Source organism: Pteronotus mesoamericanus, unplaced genomic scaffold (genome assembly GCF_021234165.1).
Source record: "Pteronotus mesoamericanus isolate MK-2021 breed Mesoamerican mustached bat unplaced genomic scaffold, CSHL_Meso_final contig_557, whole genome shotgun sequence".
In the NCBI taxonomy this organism is placed as follows: domain Eukaryota; kingdom Metazoa; phylum Chordata; class Mammalia; order Chiroptera; family Mormoopidae; genus Pteronotus; species Pteronotus mesoamericanus.
Genome location: NW_026555200.1, coordinates 6,245,819 through 6,258,596, shown reverse-complemented (window position 1 = coordinate 6,258,596; position 12,778 = coordinate 6,245,819).

Here is a 12,778-nt window from a genome sequence, read left to right as displayed (position 1 = left end):
TCAGTTGGTGGGGCATCATCCGGCAAAGCAAAAAGTCACTGGTTCAATTCCCAGTCAAGGCACATGCCTGGGTTCCGGGTTTGGTCCCTGGTTGGGGCAAGTACAAGATGTTTCTCTCTCACTTCGATATTTCTCTCCCTGTCTTTCTCCTTCCCTTCTCCTCTCTCTAAATAAATAAATAAAATCTTTAAATTTTTTTTTTAATTACAGTTGACATTCAATATTATTTTGTATCAGTTTCGGATGTTCCCATTCTTTTTAAAATCCACTCCACTCTCACTTGGACTCAACCTCTCCACCAACACTTTTCCTGTGGAGGTCACCATGAGCTCCACGTGACTAAAAACAAGAGCCACATCTCAGTCCTCCACTTCCTTGATCTAGCAACAGCATTGGATACAATTCGTTATCTCCTCTTCCCTAAGAGACTCTCTACTTGGCCACCAGGAGGCTACATCCTCTTGGTTTTCTCTCACCTCACTGGCGACTCCTTCTCGATCCCCTTAAATGATTCCCTCTCTTCCTCCCAGCCTCAGCATGTCAGAGGCCACAGGTTCAGACTCTGAACTTTTCTCTACCTCCATTCAGCCTGTCTTGGATTTCCTTCACTGCCATGGTTTTAAAGACCGTGCAATTGCTCATGATTCTCAAATGTACTCATGTCTCCCACCCAGACCTCACTCTTGAACCCCAGACTCATACCGCCAATGGCCAACCGAACATCTCCACTTGGCCACCTGGGAGGTATGTCTGGGAGGAGGAGTAAACGCAGCCTGTCCAAAAATAAACGCCTGCCCCAACTCAGTCCATGGCAACCCCACCTTCCCAGTTGCTCAGATGAAAACCTCTTAAGTCTCTCACACACAGACGTCCAATCCATCAGAAATAGCCTATGGGACTTACCTTCGATGTCCGGCAGCTGACTGCTTTTCACTTCCCCCACCACTGCCACCCTAGCCCAAGGCACTGTCATCTCTTGCCTGGATTATTGCGACAGCCTCCTAACTGCCGGCCTCCCTGCCTCCACCCTTGTCCCCCTGAAAGTTCCCTTCTCAACACGGCAAACAGCGATCCTTTTGAAGCACAGTTTAGATCACGTCCCTCTTCATTGCAAAACCTGATGATGATTCTGTATCAGTCAAAGTGACCCAAGTTATGTTGTGGTGACAAATAACCCCAACATTTCAGGGCCTTAAAATGGCTACCATTTCCTTTTCCTGTACTATGTCCATGTCAGGCAGGCTGCTCATCAACATCATTGCTCAACATCTTTGCTCAGGGACTAGGCTTTTTGTGTTTCTTTTTTTTTAATTTAAAGATTTTATATATATTTTTGGGAGAAAGAGAGGAAGAAAAACATTGATGTGTGAGAGAAACATCAACTGGTTGCCTCTCACACGCCCCCAACCCAGGACCTGGCCTGCAATCCAGCCATGTGCCCGAGCGGGAATCAAACTGGTGACCTCTCAGTTTGCGGGCTGGTACTCAACCCACTGATCCACGCCAGTCAGGGCAGAGACCTGGCTTTCAGCTCAGGACACAGTTTTCAGTGTTTCTGGTCACTGCAGCAGAGGGGTAAAAAGCTCTGGAAGACCATCACTGGTAATTAAATGTTCCTAAAATGAATTCTCAAAACTCAGTGTCCAGAACTAGTCACATGGCCTGACACATCCCTAAGAAAGCCAAAAGGTGCCATCCTGCTCTGTGCGCGAGGGCAGAGAGCCAGCAAGATTTGGTGAGCTGCACGCAGGCCCCGCCCTCCCCCATGGTGCTCACAGTAGAAGCCAGTCCTCACAAGAGCCCGTGAGGCTCCGCCTTGGCAGCCCGCACCATGGCCTCGGGGACCTCGCCTCCTGCTCCCGCAAGTGCAGCCTCGCTGGAGAGCCTGCTCCTCTGCCTGCCCAGCTCTTCCCTCCACACAGCTGCGTGACCCCACCTTCTACGCTGACCACCACATTTACCCTCATCCCCACCCCGCTCCCCACACACACCCCCGAGTGAAAATTCATGAGGGCAGGGATGGCGGGTGCTTTTTCTGTTTTGTTCACTGATACACCCCACGAGCCCAGATCGGGACCTGGCACAAGGTAGGGGCTTAGAAAGTACCAGTTGAATGAATGAACCTCACTAGCAGTCAGGAAAATACAAACTAAACCCACAAAATACCATTTCACACCCATCAGATGGCATAATGTACCAGTCTGACAATAGCAAGCCCCGGTGAGGGTTTAGGGCAGTGGAATTCTCCTGCACTGCCGCAGAGCCTCAATCAGGGCAGCTTTGGAGACCTGTGGGTACTCAGTAGTCAAGCCCCAGATAAGCACGAACAATTCAGCAATTTTGTTTCCCAGTATTTACCTGGGGGTAACTCTTCCACGTGTGCACAAAGAGACATGCACAAAGGTGTTCATAATGGCATCACTTATAATAGGAAAAAAATAGGAAACAACTGGAATGTCCATCACCAGAACAATTGACAAATCATTGTCATATGCAAGGGAATATCTCAAAGCAGTTAAAGTGGGTTTAATTCACATGTGTTGACTTCCAGTCCCCAGCCCGGCATGTAAGGAGTTTAGAAATTGCTCTCATTCACACGACAAGAAAAAAAGCTTAGCAAACTGAAAATCAGCAACTATTCTTAGATCCATAGAGAACTGAGGTCACAGGGCAAACCGCTGACCCAAAATTTGGAGAGGCAGACAAAAAGGTACAGAGAAGCAAAACTCACCTGAGTAGAAACCTCCACCTGAACCAGACCAGGCTAGGGAAACCTAAACTGTAATTGATGAATAGCTGGAGGCTCGGTGTGGACAAGCTCAGAGTTAAAAACTCTAGGGAGACCCAGTCATGGGGGCTCCCACACTTTTGTGAATTTTGCCTCCCAGGGCCCTACCAGCTTTCACAGTAAAGATCCAAGAAAAATCCCTTTGCGCCCCCAGCAGGGAGAGGCAAAGGAGTCATTTTGGAATGCACCCCCAGCATTCTGAAAAGCTTTTTAAAAATATTTTTTTATTTATTTTTAGAGAGAGGAAGGGAGGGAGAGAGAGAGGGAGAGAAACATCAGATTCTTACACACCACATCTGGGGGCCTGGCCTGCAACTCAGGCATGTGCTCTGACTGGGAATCGAACTGTCGACCTTTCGGTTTGCAGGCCGGCGCTCAATCCACAGAGCCACAGCAGCCAGGGCCAAGAAAACATTTTTTTAAACATTTAAAAAAAAACAAATAGTAGCCACAGCATCCTTAGAATATTACAAAACTCTACTTTCTCTTTCTTCTCCACATTTTTTTAAGACAAATCTCTGGCACTTGTTTGCAAAGACCTTTTCACCAGTAGAGGTAAGTTAAGCAACATTACAGCAAGACCTTTACCCAGTAAGCAGAGGTTCCATGCGTCTTGCAGAGGATCGCAGGTCCTCACAGCTGAATTCAATAGGATTTAAGATCCAGTTTAAGAAACAGCTCTTTGAAAGGTACCCCCTTTTCAGTGTGGAGAAAATTTTCATCTGCTTCAATCCCCATGAAAAACGTTGGTATCAGTGCTTCTAATCACACTGGATGGGCTGTTGACAACCAATGCCTTCAGCTTATATCACTTTTTTTTAATTGCCCTTTTGAATCTTTGAAGGTAAATGTAAATACATATAAATCAATAAAATGGTATGCATGAAAGTAAGCAAGAAATGTTTACAGCAATTGTCCCATTTAGCCATGACCATGAACATGTTTCTAGGCCCATAGGATGGTGTAAACATACAAATATCATTAAATCCAAGATACAGACAAAAATACAAAGTCACAGAAGCCAAGTATTTCAAATCATTTCAATATACCTTAGAATCTTTTGATATTTCACTAGGGTAGAACCCTCGAAATCACCTAATCAGATTCTTTGGTGTCAGAATCTTTATTATAGGTGACTGTTTTGGGTTGTACTGTGTCTCTCAAAAATGGGTGTGTTGAAGTCCTAACCTCTACCCCTCAGACTGTGACTATGTTTGGAAATATGCTGATTGAGGAGGTAATTAGTTAAGGCTTTCTCTCTCTGCAGGTGTAGACTTTGAAGTCAAGCCGCTTCTCCCTTCTCTGCCACAGAACAAGTATGTCTGCACGGCTCGCCACTCAGGTGTGGACGGGACCCTCCCTCAGCCTTGAACCCTTCGCTCCACTGTCTCATGACAAACAGATGTGCTTGAAACAGCCAATTTTTTGATAAGTCACATGAGGTATGTCTTCCGCCCATAGGAGCCAGCAAATAGAAGAATTCAGAGCGGGAGGGGCAGCGAGTGTACCGGGAGGCAGGGAACCTTGGACCTTTCGTTCTCTCCGTTAGGCCCAGGGGGACCAAATGTTCATGTAAATATAAACCCTGTCACAGTGACATTTACAATTTTGAATGTTTTAATACTTGGACATATATTGCATGGATTTTCATAGACGAGACTCAGCTCTTGGTAACTAAAGTAAGATTTTTCTCATTGGAAATAAAGTTTTATATATATGCAAGTTTGTTTTTGAGAGAAACAAAATCTGATCTTTTTTTCTCCAACGAGCAGAAGTTTCATTTCATGATAACCCACTACTTCAGTTGTCTTTGCATGCGCATGTTCACAAATCAGCTGCACTCGCCAAACACATTATTTTTGGAGGATTCTGAGCAGGGAAAATTAGCAAACTGATTTCTCATCTAGATGCCAAAAACAGGCAACCTAAAAAACAATTTGAGAAACTTCAATGGAACAAATGTTTGAAATAACTCATCATTTATTTTTTATATATTCTGTGGCACAACAAAAAGATTTCATGGCCGTTTCTGGAAAAGGAAATTTATCTTCCAAGAAGTGTGTTGGTTCACCTTCCAATTCACCAAAGCTGAAACCGCTCGGCCCAGGAAGGTCTTCCTTGAGTGGGATTTCACTGCATATCCTGCCCCCGCCCCCACATAGGTGTTCTGTCTGTACCTCGAGACAATAAAAAGTAGTTCTCTTGGTTTTTATCTGATAAAATATTACGGTTTAATTAAATTATTTTGGTCTGAGTCCAAAACAATCTGTCCATGATGTCATGGAATTTATAGGGGCTCTAGTGACTGCCAAGACCATTAGGATGGCACATTGAGATCATTATGCACCCATGTGTTGGGGTCGTCTCTGTTTCAAAGTCCATTATTTAATAGTGCTTATCTGAAAGGTTAACGTCTTTATAGGATCATTTGGCTCATTCTCAACTTGGCTAATACACAACTAATTTCACAAATATCTGTCACCATTAGTTGTCTACAAAGATTTGATTAGGGATATGAATCTTCAGATCATTAATGTGTCACTGCTTTAACCAGATACCCTTCAGCGTTTCCTTATCCCAAATAATCATCACCTTGTCGGATAAATGCGATGCACATTTGTAATGTGGCAAACTGATTTTTAAAATTCACTTTCCCTTCGTTATAAGTCTCAGATTGATCAGCAGTCTAAGTCATAACTCCTTGTCATTAATGCACATTAATAAGAGCCTTCATATACAAAAAAAAGAAAGCTGAAGAATGGAAGAATATTAAAAGATATTTTTCATAATAAAATATGTCGTGTTTCCAATGAAACCAGTCAAAAGCAAAAAAATTCAAAAGGGATCATATAAGTGCAATAAATCATTGCAAAGAATAAAATACATTTACTGTGTGTACTGTTCTCTACTGCTCTCTGCACTGAGGAAATGTACCAAGGGTACATCAGCCAAATCATTGCCATGCTGACTGATGGCCCCTTTGTCAACCTGCCCCTTGTAAAGGAACACAAGTTGATTTTTGTTGTTCATTGAAAAGAGCAAAGTAGCTCTCTCTGGTGTGGCTCAGTGGATTGAACATCAGCCTGTGAACCGCGAGGGTGCTGGTTTGATTCCTAGTCAGGGCACATGCCTGGGTTGTGGGGCCAGGTCCCCAGCTGGGGGCGTGCAAGAGGCAACTGATCAGTGTATCTCTTGCACATTGCTGTTTCTCTCCCTCTCTTTCTCCCTCCCTTCCCCTGTCTCCAAAAGTAAATAAATACAATCTCTAAAAAAAATAAAAAAGAGAAAAGTGATTCCTTCATTCTTACCTTAACTCGAAATTCTAACCTTTTCATTTATTCACAAAGGCTAAAAATCTGCGCTATCTATAATCATAATAATAGCTGGCCTGCCACACGAATACTTGTCCCTTCCTATGCAGGGTGTTTGCCTGGCGCAGAGCAGCTCTTTGGACCTGGAGAGTGCCTTGGGAGCCCCGCCTCACGCTTTGCATTTGCAGGGCACTCTTCTGAGGCTGGTGAGCCAGCTGTGTCTTGGTTCCGAGAACAGACTTGGGGGCGAGGGGGCACGTCTTGAGTGACTTTTGCCCAGCACCTCAATTTTGCCAGTGAAGACATGCATGCATGCATGCATGGCCACAGGGTTAATCAATCACTATTAAGCTGAAGATTAGACCAGGAAGGGTCCCTCCTGATAAAGTAGGTAATAGGTAACTATTATGACTGTCTGAGGGTGGGAGTGGGGAATCAATGTAGAATCTTATGTCTCGTCATATACAAAATAAAATTTCAACCACTTAAAGATTAAATATAACCAATAAAAACATTTAGACCTGAGGAAATTTGGAAGACTGCTTACATTTTCAATCTTCCAATCTCCAAACGTTGGGCTGCCCCAGGGCCAGACCTCAGCTTCCTCTCCTTCCTCTACACTCAGAGAGTGGGTGCCGCCTCTGGGCTCACAACCTGAAATAAAACTGACACTGACAACGCCCAGTGTAGCTCCGGACTCAGGGATCTACTTGCCAAACTGGGAGTCTGATGCGCACCTTAAGCTTAGCTGGGCCCAGACCAAACCCCTACCTTCCCCTCCTCCAATCTGCTCCTTCTCTAGGCTTCCTCACCTCCGTGGGTGGCAGGTCACCCTTCCAGCCAGAAACCTCAGGATCAGCCTTGACCCTCCTCTTTTGCGTGCCCCACGTGCAATCTGTGGGCGAATCCTACCTTCGAGGTAGATCCAGGCTGTCTCCACGTCTAAGCGCCTCCAGCGCTTGTGCCCGGGGCCTGAACACTGTCACCTCTCACCCAGATTATGTCACAAACTTCCTCAGTCCTCTCTCCACCCACACAGTCTAATCTGCTGCAGCCACCTAAGTGACTGTCAGATCTTGCCTTCTTCCTCTGAAGCTCCCCCACTGGCTCCCAATTCATTCAAAGAAAACCCAGAAGATTTGCCGAGGACCTTTGAATCCCATGGGACCTGGCCCTGGTTTATTTTTCTCCAGCCACATTGGCCTCCTCGTGGTCATTCCCATAAACCTAGCCAGTTAGGTGTGGCGTCCCAGGGCACTGGCATTTGCCATCCTTTGTCTGAAGGGCTCTGCTGTGGGTCGAATTGTGGGTCCCCAAAAGTACCGCATCTAAGTTCTAGTCCCAGTACCTATGAATATGACCTTATTTGGAAACAGGGTCTTTGCACATGGAATCAGGATTCGATGAGGTCCTACTGGATGAGAAGGGCCTTAACTTCAATGACTGGTGTCCCTATAAGGAGGGAGGACTTCAGAGCTACAGAAAAGACACACAAGGAAGCAGGCCTTGTGGCGACAGAGGCGGACACAGGGGTGAAGCAGCTACAAGCCAGGGAACGCCCAGGATGGCCAGCGACTGCCAGAAGCCACCAGAGACAAGGAAGTCTCCTCCCCTAGAGCCTTCGGAGAGGGCTCAGCCTCCCAACACCTTGGTTTTGGACTTCGAGCCTCCAGAGCTGTAAGAGAATAAATTTCTGTTGTTCTGAGCCTTGTGGTCACTGTGGCAGCCCCAGGAGACTAACACATCCCCCACACTAGAGGCTTCATGCTGTTACTGGGGTGGTGGTGCTTTCGTTCGACGGGGCTACCCGGGTTAACCGGCTCTGCTCCACGAACTCTTCTCCGGCCACCTGCGGCCCTACTCCCCTTGCCCCAGTGCAGGGGACTCGGCCACAGCCTCGGCAGGGCCCCTGGGCAGTCCCTTGCGCACTCTCTTTCCAAGTCTCTCAGGGTGACATAAACTGCCCTCCTTCTCTAGGCTTTTGCCATTGATTCCCCCATAAGGGGACATCGTTTCCGGACTTTTACGTTTTGACTGTACTGTTCGTACTCCTGAAGCACCGCGGATGCCTCTTCCTAAGGGAGGAGTCGCAAAGATTGTGGGTAGAGAGGCACAAATAGGAATTCTCCAAGATTTGTCACGGTGCTCTCTTGCTCCATCAGCTAGTGGACCAGCCAGGTTCACCTCAGGGCAGTGCTGGAGAGAAGGCAGATCTTAACCCACTTGTAGCTCGTACCTCCTCCCTCGCTCCTTTCTCCGTATTCAATTCCTTCAGCCGTCCTCCGTGACAAAGAAGCAAAAAACGGCAGCAACAACGAGTGATACGGAAGCGTAAGTAATGCAGTGAACGGGCTTCCTGCCCTGCAAAGGTCTGAACACATCCAAGTCAGGCCTGCTGCTACAATGGGCCCAGAACATCATGGTCCCAGCTCCGACATTCACACAGGGATGTTTCCGGCGGAGCCACTGCCTCGCACCCTGGACTGTGGACTGATGACTCAGCAGGCAGAGGGTTGGTGGGAGGCAACAGATGGGAAGCTGTGAAGACAGCCCCTGAAGACCAACAGAGGGACAGAGGGCTGGGCCCCCCCAGGGCGCCTACTCCAGGAGCAGACAGAGAGCTCAGCAGAGCGAGGACCCTTTAAGTACTGGAAACAAAAGGGTGCTCGGTTTTTCTCTTACTGAAAACTGGTTTTGATTACTATTCGTTGTACTTTGAGTATACTTTGCATGCAGTTCTGTAGGAAGCGGTAATAAGCCAACCCTCCTGTAAGAGTTGCCAGGAAGAGAAGGGAGGGGAAAAGAGAAGGGGAGGGGGAGGAGAGAGGGAGAAAGCCTTACAGAGAATATAGAATCCAGGTAGGGAGCTAGTCTGTGTCGGAGTCTGCCTGAATTTCCAGTCACCATTGCCGTGACAAACGTAGCTGCTGTGCCGTGGGCTCACGTGTGACACATCATTTTTTGGCAACAGCTACATCCTGAGATCTCAAGTGCTGTCTGTGACCTGTCCCTCCGCAACCCCCACCCCCTGCCAGTTCCTGAGTGATCCTACTTTCTAAACCTCCTGGGCCGACTGCCCTGAGGAGCCCCCACCGCACCCGCCTGGTGGATGAGATGTAGGGTGTGACGAGATTTAGGAAACCTAGAGGCTGTCACGGATGTTTTGCAGGTATCATGACAAAAGACTCCCAGGCAAGCAGGGGCTCCCTTTTGGGGGTCTCAAATACTTGTGGTCAGTGGCTCATTTCTATTCTAAGTCTCCGTACTTCTGAGTCACTGGAGTTGGGGTGACAGAACCTGGTGCCCTTTTTTAAAGGATTTTATTTATTTTTTTAGAGAGAGGAGAAGGGAAGAAGAAAGAGGGAGAGAAACATTGAAGTGAGAAACATGGATTGGTTGCCTCTTGCGCGCCCCCTACTGGGGACCTGCCCTGCAACCCAGGCATATGCCATGACATGGAATCAAACAGGCAACTTTTCAGTTCGCAGGCTGGCACTCAACTGACTGAGCCACACCAGCCAGGGCAGAACCTGGTGCCCCTTAGAGCAGGTGCACGCAGACTTGCGCACTGTGATGCGGCTGCCTGGGCCCAGCTCGTTCCCTGGGGAAGTGCCGCCCAGCCCCCGGTTGTTTGCTTTTCTGGCAAGGCCAAACACAGCTGTACTGGAAGGGCCCTGCCTCAGCACCTGCCACCTGGCTTTGTGTCCTGGTGAGGCTGGGGCAGGAGAGATGTGGGCCCTGCTTGAGGCCAGAATGTGGTTTTAGGAGCAGCACGGCAAGGGTGAAAGGCACGGCCTTCTGCCTCCCTACCTCCGTTTCCTTCTGAGCCCTTTGTCCCTTGAAACACTGAACAGAAGTCCTTAACATGCAAGACTGTGAGGGAGGGAAGTGCTTCCTTAAAGGTTCAGAAACCACAGCGAGCCAGGGAAGAAGAGCTCACTTTCACCGGCCAGTCCCTCTGAACCACGCCACAACATCTGTGGTGACAAGACAGAGAAGTGTTGACAAGGACTTGCTGTCCAGGAATTTTCCTTTATCCAGTGACAACTCCATTCATCTCGCCGAGCTTTGCCCAGAGCTCTGGGCTGGCTTTGTCCTGGCTGCGAGCCCCTGTGAGCCACAGGGCACGATCAGCTGGGAAGGGCAAACCTGTGCCAGCCAACTAGGGCTGGAGAGAAGGGCAGGGAGGCAAGCCAGCCTGGCAGAGCCAGCAGGCAGGGCTGGCCCAGCAGGCAGGGCGAGGCCAGGAGGCCAAGGGACTCAGGGCAGCTCCCGCAGTGCCCTCTGGTGGCTAAGGGAAGCCCTAGCCACCCCCAACCTCCACTCCAGCCCAGCTACTAGCTCACCTCCCGCCCAGTTAAGGAAGAGTGGGGATGAGAGCGCAGAGCAGGGCAAGGACTAAGTGGAATGGGCGCTTCCTTACCTGTGTGCCCTGCAGGGCCCTCTTGCCCAACCCTGGACCTGGCCCGGACTTTCACCCTGTGGCGGTGGATGGAGAGGCGCCTTGCTCTCACGCTGGGGCAGGGGTCGGTGGGAGCAGGGGTAGCTGGAGCTGCACCAGCAGGCAGCTGGAGGAAGGCTTGGTGTCCTTTCTAGCCCCGTGGCCCAGGCACTACATGTCTGGAGTCCTGGTTCCCCATGGGCACAGATTTCATGCTGACTGGGCAGATTTTCCAGTCCTGCCCAGGCTCAGGCTGAGCAAGGCAGCAGTTCTGAAGGCCCTTCCTGTACCCCGAGGGCTCTTTTCTTAGGGACAACAAGCAGCACAGCTGAGGGGGAGGCGGGGTGCTGGGGGTGGCCGTGACATCTGAGCACATTCTCTAAAATCACCACCTTCCCGAAAGTCTTTAAGGTGACCTGTTGACAGGTGTGATGACAGATGAAAATGGCATCTTTTCAGCAAGTGATGCGAGGACAACTGGATATCCACGCGCAACGGCTTACAGAGAAATGAACTTGAGTGGGTCAGAGACCTAAGTGTAAGAGCCAAACTACTGAACTCGTAAAAAGAAACATAGGGACAGATCTTTCAAAACCGTGGATTAGGCAATGGTTTCTTAAAAAGGGGACCAAAAGCACAAGCAACAGAAGGAAAAATAGATACATTTTGATCAAGTCTTATTTTGACTTGATCAAAATAAGAAACTTTTGTGCATCAAAAGTCACTATCAAGAAAGTGAAAAACAAATTACAGAATGGGAGAAAATATTTGCAAATCACTTATTTGATAGTATCCGGAAATATAAACAACTATAACTCAGCAACAAGACAAATAACCCAATATAAAAAATGGCCAGGTGTCTTGAAGACATTTCATAAAAGATAAATAGCCAATAAGCACATGAAAAGATGTTCAACCTCGTTAGTGACTAAGGAAATGCAAATCAAAACAACAATGAGATACCACTTCATACCTGCTGCTATGGGCAAAATAAAAAAATGGAAAATAACAAATGTTGGTAAGTATGTGGAGAAATTGCAGCCTTTGTACCTTACTGGTAAGAATGTAGAATAGTGCGGCCACTGTGGAAAGAAGTTTGTTGGTTCCTCAAAAAATTAACTGTAGAAGTACCATATGACCTAGCAATTCCATTGCTAAGTACATATCTAAAGGAATCGAAAGCAAGCACTCAAACAGATACTGGTACACCAATGTTCATAGAAATATTATTCATAACAGTCAACAGGAAGAAACAATCCAAATGTCTCTCAACAAATGGATAAACAAATGTGGTATATCCAAAAAATGGAATATTATTCAGCTATAAAAAGGAATTAAGTATTGACACCTCAATGTACCTTGAAAACACTATGCTAAGTGGAATAAGCCAGACCCCACCAAAATGATAAATATTGTACAAGACCTTCCTATTAAATACCTACAGTAGGCAAATTCATAGAGAAAAGAATAAAAGTTACCAGCGGTTGAGGGGGGGAGCAGGAAATGGGAGTTATTGCCTAATGAGTGTAGTTTCTGTTTGGGATAATAAAGTTCTGGGGAATAGTTAACGTAATGGTTATACAATACTTTGGATGTACTTAATGCCGCTGAATTGTATACTTGAAAATGGTTAAAAAGGTAAGTTTTGCTATGTGTATTTTGCCACGATTAAAAACAAAGGACTAGGGCATTGTCCTGCACAGTAACTTCTCCCCAGTAGGACCAGGGGCCCGGCAGAAGTCTGAATCAGGGAAGCTGCCCCCACTTAGGTCTGTGCATGCCCCCCTCACGAATGTGCCGGCCTGGCCGGGGTCTGGGGCCACAGGGGAAACCGGGAGGTGACTGTCGGCAGCGAGAGCCAGTCCCAGAAGCGGTGGTTGTGTGAGGCTGATGTTGCAGGGTTTTAATTGCTCCTGAATTAATGTGCTTACTTCTCACCCCTGGGGCACCCGGGTTTAATTACTGTCTCAGGTCACATATGCAAATGAGTCTGCTCTCATCCCTGGTCCCAGCAGACAGCAGGTAGCCTGATTTCCAAGCCCTCACACTTTCTAGCAAGACGGGGAGAAAGAAGGGATGCCACTGGCCAGGTGGTCTCCAGTTAAGAATGGAGGAGCATCATTAGATGGAGGTGGCGCCTGGCTGCCGCATTTCTGGGACTGGATGGGCTGGGGAGCTCAAGCTGTGTCTGGGGAGTCCTCGCTACGCTGAGGCACGGGGAGATCAGCCGCCAACAGC